The sequence below is a fragment of the Mustela erminea genome, chromosome 1 (assembly GCF_009829155.1).
Source record: "Mustela erminea isolate mMusErm1 chromosome 1, mMusErm1.Pri, whole genome shotgun sequence".
NCBI classification, from domain to species: Eukaryota; Metazoa; Chordata; class Mammalia; order Carnivora; family Mustelidae; genus Mustela; species Mustela erminea.
The window spans coordinates 20,715,549-20,729,121 of record NC_045614.1 but is presented as its reverse complement, the minus strand read 5'-3'; the positions used below and the strand labels follow the sequence as shown (position 1 = coordinate 20,729,121).

Genomic DNA, 13,573 nt, shown 5'->3' with positions numbered 1-13,573 from the left:
GAGAACCAGGCATATTAACAGGCAAGCAGAGGTACACAGAAAATAAGTTAGTTACACAATAATAACTCCTTGTGTGAAAAAGGAAGTTCATATAATAGAATAAGTGAATCCATACAGAACCAAATACAAATGATAACGCAAATTTTATTCTAAAAGAAAGTTATTTGTAATTTTTTAAAGGAGGTAATTATGTGGTAATTATTAAATAGATTAAGATAATGGTTAACGATCTTAACATGTGTATACAGAAAAAAAATGTAACTACAGCAACACATTCCTTTTATAGGGGAATCCATGATATTAGGGAAAAAAGACAAAGGACATTTTAAATTCTGGCCTCTTAAGGCTTTGTTCTTCTATTACCTCATTATCACTCAACAGCAAAGCAGATGTTTGACACTGAAATCTGAAGCTGGCCATTTGAAGAAGGGGAGAAGCATAAATGAAACATTGTGGTCTATTTATTTACTCATATAGCAAAGCCAATATTTGTTATAACTTGCTACAATTATCTTTCTCTTTTTAAAAGATTTTATTTATTTATTTGACAGAGAGAGAAATCACAAGTAGGCAGAGAGGCAGGCAGAGAGAGAGGGGGAGGCAGGCTCCCTGCTGAGCAGAGAGCCCGATGCAGGGCTCTATCCCAGGACCCTGAGATCATGACCTGAGCCAAAGGCAGAGGCTTAACCCACTGAGCCACCCAGGCGCCCCTGTAATTGTCTCTCTTAAGTTGCCAGCCAGTTTAAGAAAGTGTCACTACCAAAACTTTAAATGTCTGTCTGCTCAATAATTCTTTTTAGAAATTTTAGTCTTTTAACAAATTACTGCCGATTATAATATACACTATATGTATACAGACATATATAGTTTATCTCCACAAATGTCATACTAAACACATACTAAATAACTGTAAACTCGCTGTTTTCACTGAACAATATTTATTTAATTTTTAAAATATATAGAATATGCTTATGTAGACATAATCCCTGCTATAGGCAGATTCTAATATGATCCCCCACATTTCCTCACCAATCCTGGGGTTTCATAATCCCTGTAACTGTAAATATGGTAGCATTTACTCCCATGATTAGGTTATATGCCACAATTGAACATAAGATAGGGAGAGTGTCTGGGTGAGTATGACCCAATGCCATGAACATTTTATAACTGCAGAATTTTCTGCTAGTTACAGAAAACAAAGTCAGAGGTTCAAAGAGTGGAAAGGATTCACTACAATGCTGATAACCTAAAGATGAAGGGGTCTACATAGTAAGGAAAGCAGGTGATCTTTAGCTGCTGAGAGCAGCTCCCAGCTGAAAGCCAGCAAAGAAATGGGAACTTCAATCCTATAACTGTAAGAAACTGAATCCTGCCAACCACATCCAAAGAGCTTGGAAGCATAGTCCCCCTAGAGCTTTCAGACTAGAACGCAGCACAGTTGACACTTTGACTTCAGCTTTGTGGTAACATGAGCGGAGAGCCTAGTCATGTCTTGGCAGACTTCTAACTTACATAACTGTGAACTAAAAAATGGTATATTTTTAATCCATAGAATTTGCTGTAATATGTTGTGCAACAATTGAAAACTAATTCAGTTCCTCTCTCACTTCTTTTTACCTCTATCTTTTCAAAGTTTATACTATTATTTATTTAGTTATCTCTCTACTTTGGACATTTAGACTACTTTAAGATATCTGCTATTACAAAAATTATACTCATATATATGAACACAAGTTTATTGGTATCAAGTTCATAGTATATGTATACAATTTTTAAAATGTATTCTATGACTCCCAAGGCACAAGCAACATGAGAAAAAAAATAGATAAAGTGGACTTCATCAAAACTAAAAACTGTTGTGCATCAAAGGATGTTATCAAGAAAGTGCAGACAATCTACAGAATGGGAGAACATATTTGCAAATCATACATCTGATAAATGTCTAGTATCCAGGAAATCTAAAGAACTCTTACAACTCAACAAAAAGACAAGCAGCAATCTCGAAAAAGAAACACAAAATTAGAGACATCACAATTTCAGATGTTAAATTATATTACAAAGCTGTAGTGATCAAGACAATATGGTACTGGCACAAAAAGAGACACACAGGTCAATGGAACAGAATAGAAAATCCACGAATAAACCCAAAATTATATGGTCAATTAATCTTCAACAAAGAAGGCAAGAATATGCAATGGGGAAAAGACAGTCTCTTTAAACAAACGGTGTCGGGAAAATTAGACAGTTACATGCAAAAGAATCACACTGGACCACTTTCTTACATCATACACAAAAATAAACTCTAAATGAATTAAGGACTTAATCCACTTAAGGACTTTAAGGACTTAAATGTGATGATACCTGAAACCATAAAAATCCTACAAGAGAGCCAAGGCAGTGACTTCTCTGACATCAGCCATAACATCTTTCTAGATATGTCTCTTAAGGTAAGGGAACAAAAGCAGAAATAACTATTGGGACTTTATCAAAATAAAAAGCTTCTGCACTGCAAAATAAATGACCAACAAAACTAAAAGACAACCTATGGAATGGGAGAAGGTATTTGCAAATGACATATCTGATAAAGGATTAGTATTCAAGTTATATAAAGAACTTATACAACTCAACACCCCCAAACCAAATAATCCAATTAAACAATGGGCAGAAGAATGAACAGACATTTCTCCAAAGAAGACATACAGATGGCCAACAGACATATGAAAAGATGTTCAACATCACTCATCATCAGGGATATGCAAATCAAAATGACAATGGGCTATCTCCTCATATCTGTAATAGTGGCTAAAATAAAAAACTCAAGAAATGAGAAGTGCTGGTGAGAATGTGGAGAAAAAGGAACCCTTGTACACTGTTGGTGGGAATGTAAACTGGTGCAGCCACTTGTGGAAGACAATATGGAGGTTCCTCAAAAAGTTAAAACTAGAATTATCCCATGATCCAGTAATTACACTACTGGGTATTTACTCTAAGAATAAGAAAACACTATAAGCCCCCTATGTTTATTGCAGCATTACTTACCAAAGCAAATTATGGAAGTAGCCCTGTATCCATCAATAGGTGAATGGATAAAGAAGATGTGGTACATATACATATAATAGAATATTATTCAGGCATAAAAAAGAATGAAATCTTGCCACTTGCATCAACATAGAGCTAGAGAGTATAATGCTGAGTGAAATAAGTTAGAGAAAGACAAATGTCATGATTCCACTCATATGTGGAATATAAGAAACCAAACAGATGAGCAAAGGGAAAAGAGAGAGGCAAACCAAGAAACACACTCTTAACTATAGAGGTGGGTGGGATAGGTGAAACAGGTGATGGGATTAAAGAGTGCACGTGTCACGATGAGCATATGGAATTGCTGAGTCACTATACTGTACACCTGAAACTAATATAACTCTGTATGCTAACTACACTGGAAAGAAAATTAAAAAAAAAATTCAGTTGTTCATAGTGGCATTATCAACAATAGTCAAATTGCAGAAAGAGCCCAAATATCCATCAATTGATAAATGGATAAAGAAGTGGAAAAAAAAAAGTCGTGATAGATCTATACAATAGAATATTACTCAGCCATCAAAAAGAATGAGATCTTGCCATCTGCAATTACATAGACAGAACTAGAGTGTATTATTCTAAGTGAGTAAGTCAGAGAAAGATAAATATATGATTTCATTCATATGTGGAATTTAAGAAACAAAACAAATGAACATGGGGCGGGGAAAGAGAGGCAAAACATAAAACAGACTCTTTATCATAGAGAACAAACTGAGGGTTGCTGGAGGGGAGGTAGGTGGGGGATGAGCTAAATGGGTAATGGGCATTAAGGAGGGCACTGTTGTATGGAGGGCACGTATGGCATGGAGCACTGGGTGTAGTGCATAAACAATGAATTCTGTTATGCTAAAAAGAAATTAAAAAAAAAAGGAGGGCACTATTGTGATGAGCACTGGGTGGTGTATTTAAGTGACGAATCACTAAATTCTACTCCTCAACTATTATTATACTATGTGTTAACTAACCGGAATTTAAACACTGGAAACAAAACAAAACAACATTTTCAGTTAATGTATATATTTTTTAAATTTCTAAAAAAGGGACAAATAATCTAACTAAAAATAGGCAAAGGACTTGAATATACATTTCTCCAAAGAAGATATACAAATGGTGAATAAACACATGAAAAGATGCTCACATCATGAGTTACCATTAAAATGCAATCAAACCACAATGAGGTACTAATTCACATTCACACTCTGTAGGATAGCTAGAATTTTTTTAAAAAGGAAAATAACAAGTATTGATGTGGATGTGGAGAAATTGGAGCCCTCACACATCGCTGTTGGGAATGTAAAATTGTTAGGTCTCTGTGAGAAACAGTTTGGCAGTTATTCAAAAGCTAAACATAGAAATACTCTCTGACCCAGCAGTTCCACTTCTAGATACATACCTAAAAGAATAGAAGGCAGGCAATCAAACAAATACATATGTACATGGGCATGCAGTAGTACTATTCACTATAGCCAAAAGCTAGAAACAATGCAACTATCCAACAATGAATGAACAAATAAAAAAAAATTTGTGGCATATCCATACAATGGAATATTAATTAACCATATAAAGAAATGAAGTACTGATGATATATGCTACAAAATGAATGAACTTTAAAGACATTATTAAGTGAAGTAAATCAGGTGCAAAAGGTCGCATATTATATATATGATTCTATTTATGTGCAATATCTAGAATATATAAATCTATAAAGATAGAATGCAGATTGGTGGCTGCCAGGGGCTATTAGCAGGAGTAGGCTGGGGAGGGAAATGAAGAACAACTGCTTATTAGATCCAGGGCTTCCTTTTGGGGTATGAAAATGTTTGGAACTAGACAGAGGTGATGGTTGTACAACATTGTGAATGTAGTAAATGCCACATAACTGTTCATTTTAAAATGGTTAATTGTATGCTTTGTCAAACTTACCTAAATTTAAATAAATGAGTTCCATAAAATTTTTAGTATGCATACCTTATCTGTGTCTTTCTCTTAATTACTCTTGGTATTGGTATATCTATTAAAATTTGTTTTAATGAAGATAATTAACATAGTGTTATATTAGTTCCAGTATACCACTGGATGATTCAGTATACCATTGAGTGATTGAACAATTCAGTGCTCATCAAGATGAAGTATACTTTTCATCCCCTTTATCTCTTTATCTATTTTACCCCTCCCCCTACCCACTTCCCTTCTGGCAACCACTAGCCTGTTCTCTGCATTTAGGAGTCTAGTTTTTTTTTTTTTTTCTGTCTCTTTGTTTTGTTTCTTAAATTCCACATATGAGAAAAATTATGTGTTATCTGTCTTTCTCTGTCTGACTTATTTCACTTAGCACTATATCCTCTAGGTCTATTTATGTTTTTGCAAGGGACAAGATCTCATTCTTTTTAATGTCTGAGTAATATTCCATCGAATATACCACATCTTCTTTATCCATTCATCTACTGATGAATGCCTGGGTTGTTTCCATATCTGGACTATGCAAATAATTCTACAATAAACATGAGGATGCATATATCTTTTCAAATTAGTGTTTTCATTTTCTCTGGGTAAATATCCAGTAGTGGAATTACTGGGTTATATGGTAATTGTATTTTTAGTTTTTTGAGGAACCTCCATACTGTTTTCCACAGTGGCTATACCAAACTGCATTCTCATCAACAGCAACATACCAACAAACCATAAAACTCTTAAAAGAAAACATAAACAGTACTTTCTTTGACATCAGCCACAGAAACATTTTTCTAGATATGTCTCCTCAGGCAAGAGAAAACAAACCAAATTAAGCTGCTAGGACTACAGAAAAACAAAAAACATTTGTACAGCAAAGGAAACCATCAACAAAACAAAAAGACAACCTACAGAAGGGGAGAAGATATTTGCAAGTGATGTATCTGACAAGGGATTAGTATCCAAAATATATAAAGAACTAACAGGACTCAACACCACAAAAGGTAATTCAGTTTAAAAATGGGCAGAGGACCTGAAGATGCATTTTTTCAAAGAAGGTATGTCTATTTTTTTAAAAGTTTCTTTTTTCAGATAATCGGTTTTTATTTTATTGACACTTTAAGTTTTATTTTATTATTCTCTTCCTTCTGTTTTCTTTAGGCTTACTTTTTTTTTTTCTTCTTCTAGCACCTCAAACTGAAAATGTAAATAATTTATTTTTCATTATTTGGGGTTTAAGGGTTACTTGCCAATGGCCTGGTTTGTTAACAGTTGGTATGTGAACATGCAGGAGGTACTCAGAAAAACTGAAGGGCATAGGAAGGCAGCCTTATGCTGACAAACGTTTATGTAGTGTTTGGGCAGCTGCCCACAAAGGCCCCACATCAGGCTCTCTGCTCAGCGGGAAGCCTGCTTCCCCCCTCTCTCTCTGCCTGCCTCTCTGCCTACTTGTGATCTCTGTCTGTCAAATAAATAAATAAAATCTTAAAAAAAATACAACTATCGGGACGCCTGGGTGGCTCAGTTGGTTGGACGACTGCCTTCGGCTCAGGTCATGATCCCGGAGTCCTGGGATCGAGTCCCGCATCGGGCTCCCAGCTCCAAGGGGAGTCTGCTTGTCCCTTTGATTTCCCCTCGCTCATGCTCTCTCTCACTACCTCTCTCTCAATAAATAAATAAAAATCTTAAAAAAAAATACAACTATCATATGATCTCCCTGATATGAGGAAGTGGTGATGCAACATGGGGGCTTAAGTGGGTAGGAGAAGAATAAATGAAACAAGATGGGATTGGGAGGGAGACAAACCATAAGTGACTCAATCTCACAAAACAAACTGAGGGTTGCTGGGGGGAGGGGGGTTGGGAGAAGGGGGGTGGGGTTATGGACATTGGGGAGGGTATGTGCTTTGATGAGTGCTGTGAAGTGTGTAAACCTGGTGATTCACAGACCTGTACCCCTGGGGATAAAAATATATTATATGTTTATAAAAAATAAAAAAATAAAAAATTAAAAAAAAATACTTTATCAGATATATGGTCGAAAATACTTTTTCCAATATCATAGTCTGCCTTTTCATTTTGTTGCCTATTTCCTTTGCTGTGCAGAATGAAATTTTCAGTCTGACATAATCTCACTTGTCTATTTTTTGCAACAACGCTTGTGTTTTTGGTGTCATATCCAAAATATCATTGTCAGGGTCAATGTCAATAAGCTGTTGCTCTGTGTTTTCTTATAGAAGTTAAAGATTTAATGTCTCAAATATTAAGTCTTTAATCCATTTTGAGTTAATTTTTGGGAATTGTGTGAAAAATTTCATTCTTTTGCATGTGGATATCCAGTTTTCCCAACACCATTTATTGAGAAGATTATCCTTTCCCTATCATGCATCTTGGTAGATAGATCAGTTGACTATATATGGGTAAGTTTATTTCTGGGCTCTCTGCTCTGTTCCATTGGTCATTATGTCTGTTTTTATGCCAGTGCCATACTGTTTTGATTACTGTGGCTTTGTAATATATTTTTGAATTTAAGTACTATGATGCTACTGGCTGTGTTCAGTTATTTCTTCTGTTTTACTGGCATTTACTTTCCCAGTCTTAAATGAATTTCTAAATTACTTGGCAGTAGTACATTGTGCATGTTACATATACATAAATTGTTTTCTAATGATTGAAATATTCCCTGTCTTTTGCCCTTTGCTCTTCTCATATATTCTCACTTTTCCAGATAGCTTTGTTTCTGCATGCAGAAACTATTCCCAGTAAAATTCTCATCTCCATCTGTGACATCTCACCTGCATCCCAGATGCTCCTACCACATGACCCATCGATTGTTTGGCTATCACTTCAAACTCAACATAGCCCAAACCAAACTCATTATTTTCTTCACTCAGCTAGCTTCAATAATTATAGCACCATTTCTCCTTGTCACCAAGGTAAAAAATAAAAACAAACACAAAAATAAAACAAAACAAAAAAAAACCACTGAGTTATAGGTTTTAGAAATAGAAAGAGAAAGTGTTAAGAGAAATAAATAAGTTTATTGTTACATTTAGTAGACTACTCATCCTTTCAGTAAATAATTATTGAGTACCTTCCATATGCCAATACTCTATTAGGTTCAGGGGATTTGCTGGTGAATAAGATTAAAAAACTCTGTTCTCATAGTGCTTACAGCCCAGTGATGGAACACAGACAAAAAGGTAAATATGTAAACTATTTAGTATGCTAGATGGTGCTAAGTGCTAAGGAAAAATATAAAGCAAGGAAGAGACACTGAGAATATGGATGTGTATGTGGAAGATGGTAGTAATGATGATTTCAATTCTAAACATTTTATTTATTTATTTTGAGAGAGAGAGTGAGAGAGCAAACATGAGTGGGTGAGGGGAGGGAGAGGGAGAAATAGACTCTCCACTGGGCAGGGAGCCCAGTGTGGGAGCCCTATTCCAGGACCTTGAGATCATGACCTCTAGATAAGGTGGCTAGGAAAGGCCCGAGAGTGTGATATTTGAGTAAAAACCCAAGGAAGGTGAGGCTGCAAGCACCATGAGAATATTCAGGAAACAGTAGATGCGAAGAAAGGCCTAAAGTAAAAACATGTTATATTTTCAGGGAATAGCAAGGAGGCCATTGTGAACTAGATTGATCAATGGGGGAAGGATAGGAAATTAGGTTATAAAGGCGATGAAGATGGGTCCAAATCTTATAGGACACGATGTCCTATCTTCTCTAATCTTACTACTAGCGTCCTTATCCTAGGGCTTTACCGCTTCATGTCTGCAAAAGCTTCTAACTTCTCTATTTTCTAGTTTAACCTCTATAATACCACTGTGATAATCTCAAATAATTACCTTCAACATGTCATTCACATCATCCCCCTGCTCAAGGATTCATAAGGGTTATCTAATGCATCAAATCTAAATCAGTGTACAGGGTTTTCTGAGCTACCCTAGACCTACTGAATCTTGTCTTTAATACATTTTCTGATTGGACATTTACTGAGTTCTTTCTTTGTTCAAGGGGTTGTGAGCAAACATGCATAAGAAACAGGTTCAAGACCTGGAGTTTACTGCCAGTACAAACCTCTTCCCAGTTCTAATAACCTCATAATTTCCTGCATACATACATTGATATCTTTGTTGTGTCTGACTCATGCTTTTGCCTTTGCTACTTTTTGTGCTTGAGTATCTTCTTGAACTTCCAATAAAATCCAAAATCCTTTCATGGCTACAAGGCCCTGTAGAATCTGGTCCCTGCCTATCTCTTCAATCTCCTCTTGAGATTTCCTTTCCTTCTCTTGCAACATTCCAGCTACACTGACTGCCATTCAGTTTTCTGAATATACCAAGTTTTTCCCTGCATCTAGGCCTTCTTCTGCCTAGATCACATTATCCACTCTTTCTGTTTGCACATACTTTAAGCCTCAACATGGATGCCCTAAGAGCCTCCCCTCATTCCAATCTACATGAGCTTTCAGAGCACTCTGCATGATGTCCCTTTACAGCACTTATCAGGCTTTTTAAACTACATACTTATTCATGCAATCACGTGTTTGGTGATTTCTCTAGTAGAAAAGAGATGGTCTCTTTTCTAGATCATAAGCTCCAAGAAGACGAGCAGATATTTCTTTTGCTCACCTCAGTATCCCTAGGTTCTATCCCAATAGCTAGTAGATGCTTAATAAATATCTGTTGAACAAATGAATCAGTACCTTATCTGAATCCTGGACACTCTTTAATTCAATTACTTTCATTTTCACCTACAGTCCTTTTTCCAAGAGCCTGGCTCCTCAGTCTTTCAAAGATCCTCTTCTTCTCTGACTTCTTTTTTCTTTTTCTTTTTTTCTTTTTTTGAAAGTCAAAGATCACAAGTAGGCAGAGAGGCAGGCAGAGAGAGAGAGGAGGAAGCAGGCTCCCTGCTAAGCAGAGAACCCGATGTGGAGCTCGATCCCAGGACCCTGGGATCATGACCTGAGCCGAAGGCAGAGGCTTTAACCCACTGAGCCATCCAGGTGCCCCTCTTTTTTCTTTTTAAAAAATAGTTCTTTGAGTATTAAATTCACAACCTTGGTGACAACTGATCTAGCTCACCATAACAGGAAAAGTAATCTCTCTCAGTTTATTACATGGTAAAGCTGACTATATTTCTTTCCTGAACTATATAGTTTAATCCTAAATATAAAGCAAGATCTAAAATGTAATTGATTAGGAAAAAATATAAAACAACCAATGATGTAGACAAGACTGCTCATTTTTTTAAGCTTAAAAAAAAACTCCATAAAAGTTTCTGTCTAACCACAATAGCCAAACTATGGAAAGAACCTAGATGTCCATCAACAGATGAATGGATAAAGAAGATCTGGTATATATACCACATCTTCTTTACACACACACACACACACACACACACACACACACACACACACACAATGGAATACTATGCAGCCATCAAACCCCCAAAATCTTGCCGTTTGCAATGATGTGGATGGAACTAGAGGGTATTAGGCTAAGCAAAATAAGTCAATCAGAGAAAGACAATTATACGATCTCTCTAATATGAGGAATTTGAGAGGTAGGGCAGGGGGTCATTGGGGATAGGGAGGGAAAAAATGAGACAAGAAGTGACAGGGAGGGAGACAAACCATAAGAGACTCTTAATCTCAGGAAACAAACTGAGGGTCAGTGGGGTGTGGGGCAGAGAGGGAGAGGGTGGCTGGGTGATGGACACTGGGGAGGGTATGTGCTATAATGAGTACTGCAAAATGTGTAAGACTGATGATTCACAGACCTGTACCCCTAAAGCAAATAATACATTACATGTTAATAAAAAGTTTCTGTCTAAAGGGTTGTATTTTTTGTTTGTTTTTTCCTGACTGCTTATTGTGCTTAAAGTGTTGCTGCATGTCGGTAAGACATATACCCTAATCTTATTTTTCCATTTAACTGGGGTTCTTAAAATCAGGAAAACATGTTTCACACCTTCTAGAAATCCTGTAATGCCTGTTCAGACCTCCTCAAGGTGAGGGACAGTCCTTTTTAACTTCTAAATCTCAAGCAGTTATTACAGGGGCCCGCAAACTAGAAATTCTTAGTAAATACTTGCTAACGTGCTCAGTTAAATAAAATTTTCTTGATCACACAGGACTGGTTATTTGACCACTTCTTCATTCATTCACTCAATAAATATTTATTTAATGCTCCAATATCCAAAGTTCTGTGCTTAGCACTGGCGGTGGGAGGTGGGGAGGGATGGTACAAAGACACACAAGAAAGCTCCAATTCCAGTGGGGGAAATCTACATGCATGTGTATGATTACAATTTAATATCTAGTAATTGACTAAAGCTAGGTGCAGGGTGTTATCATGGGCACAATGAAGTCTCAGGGCCTGATTATACTCATAAATACTAAGGAAGGTTTCATACAGTTGAGTTTCAATGGACAGGAGTTTACCAAGCCAGCAAGGGTAATGGGGCATGAAAGAGCAAGGCATGTTTAGGGAAAGACAACTGCCTCATCAAGATACAGGAAATAAGGTTCGAGAAATAGAATTGTATCATCCTGGGCCTTTTATGTCACACTGAGTTACAAGGGCTTTAGGTTAAGTGGGAGCTGATGTGAAGAGTTTGCATTTTTAAAAGGTAAGTATGGTGGTGCTGTGGAGAGTAACTCAGGGTAGGAAGGTAGTAGATTCAGGGAGTCTGTATTTGGGGAGAAATGTGAAGGATCTGGGGTGATGACAGGAGTGGTGTAGGGAGAGTGAACTGACTGATATTTGGGAGACAGAAGTTAGTAAGATAGAGTGATTAATTGAGAAGGGAAGGAGATAGAGAGAGAGGAGGCTAAGAGGACATTGAAGTCTATGACATGCATCTCTGGGCAAATGATAATACCTTTCACTTGATTTAAGGAGCATAGAAGGAAGTATATTTGTGAGGAAAAAAAATGAAATGAGTTTAGATATGCTGAGGTAGAAACGTCTGAGGGACATCCAAGGGCACATGTCTGGTAGGAAAAAGGAAACGAGACTCTGAAACTCAGGGGAGAGGTCTTAATCAGAGATTTAGATTTCAAGCCTAAATATTTATGACTCTGTACAGAATGATAAAATGTCACAGAAAGTTACAGCTACCAAGGCCCTCTCAGCTGCCGCTTCTTCCTTCACGCAGATTGTTTAATACTTACTCATCAGTCATCATCTATCAGGTTGTGCTATGTGGGTTTGCAGGCTGTCATTCACTGGAGCCTCTCTAGGTTTGCCTGTGGGATCAGCAATGAGACTCAGAGTGTGGGAACATCTGGTCCTCTCTTTAGCCTGCTCCCTCTGTGCACGCATGTTCTCCGGCATAGAGGTGAGAGCGTCCTGGCAATACTGAACACCAGACTAGCACTGTTTGGTTTGATACAGTGACTGCTCTGTGTCAACAGTCTCTGTATCAACAGTCGGTTAGGGATGTAATACATCCCTAGCCTTTCATGATTTCTGGTAACTACTTCAAGGCAGTAATATATCACCAGTTTAATACCTAATCATTAGGAAAACATAGTTGGTATCATCAGTTCAATGAACTAAAATTTGGGGGGGTGGGCTTATAAAACTACACAATGCTAATGGAAAGAAGAAGGAACACTTATCAATTAAGCCTAGATCTAAAATTCTGTGTATTAGTCCACTCTTAAAACTAAAGAAAGAAATGGTATTTTCAATTAAGGACCCTACAAGTTTATTATATGAATGGGAAGCTGGTATAGTTCTCTAATATCTAGAGATTTTTAAATGACCAAAACATTTCCAGCAACTCTAAGAAAAAAAAATGTTTTTTATGTTTCTTCTTTTAAAAATGTTTTATTGTTTCTTGAGGCTCAATTATACACAAGAAGCCCAAGTGAATAAAAAACTGATGCACTGATGATCCTGCATGGATTACAAACCAAAGCAGGGGTGTTTCTGCTGGGCGTGGATCTTCTCTGTACAGTAAGCCTAACAAAGCATGTACTGGGCACAGGTACTGTGGGAGGTGCTGGGATCATGGAAAGAGAAGACACAGTCACTAGCACTCAAAGATGAGAAAGAAGGGTGCTCTGGTTTTCATATCACAACCCAGGGACTTTCAGTGGTTACACCCAGTACTGGGTGGGGGAAGGCGCATAGTGAGATTCCTATTATTTCCCTTTTCTCTCCAACAGTAAAGTACTTCTATTTTATCTGTTTCATTTACTGAACTGTCTCAAAAAATTCAGCCTTCAGAAAGGATTCTTCCACATACAAAGGTAAGTAATAAAGTTTATGAACCTCGGGCCTAGTGGAAAAATAGCAGCCAGAATCTGCATCCGCACAGCCCAGCACCTGTAGCTAGCATCCCTGCCACAGCTGTCTTTTCCCACAGTCTTTCTAGACCCACATATTGGAAGATGGCAGTGACAAGGAAAACCCACATGACCCCAACAGTGAGGGTATCATTTTAGCTCTACACCAAAGTGAAGCAAGTTGCTTTAATTTTCAGGGCTATGTGGTCAAGATTAGAGGTACTGTGGAGCATG

General features: G+C 37.2%; 1 protein-coding gene across 6 annotated transcripts in view; it reads right to left on the bottom strand.

Annotated features, from left to right (window-relative positions):
* DOCK3 (dedicator of cytokinesis 3) overlaps positions 1-13,573 on the bottom strand; it is a 562,865-nt gene that overhangs the window by 149,389 nt on the left and 399,903 nt on the right. The gene's annotated exons all lie outside the window — the stretch shown is intronic.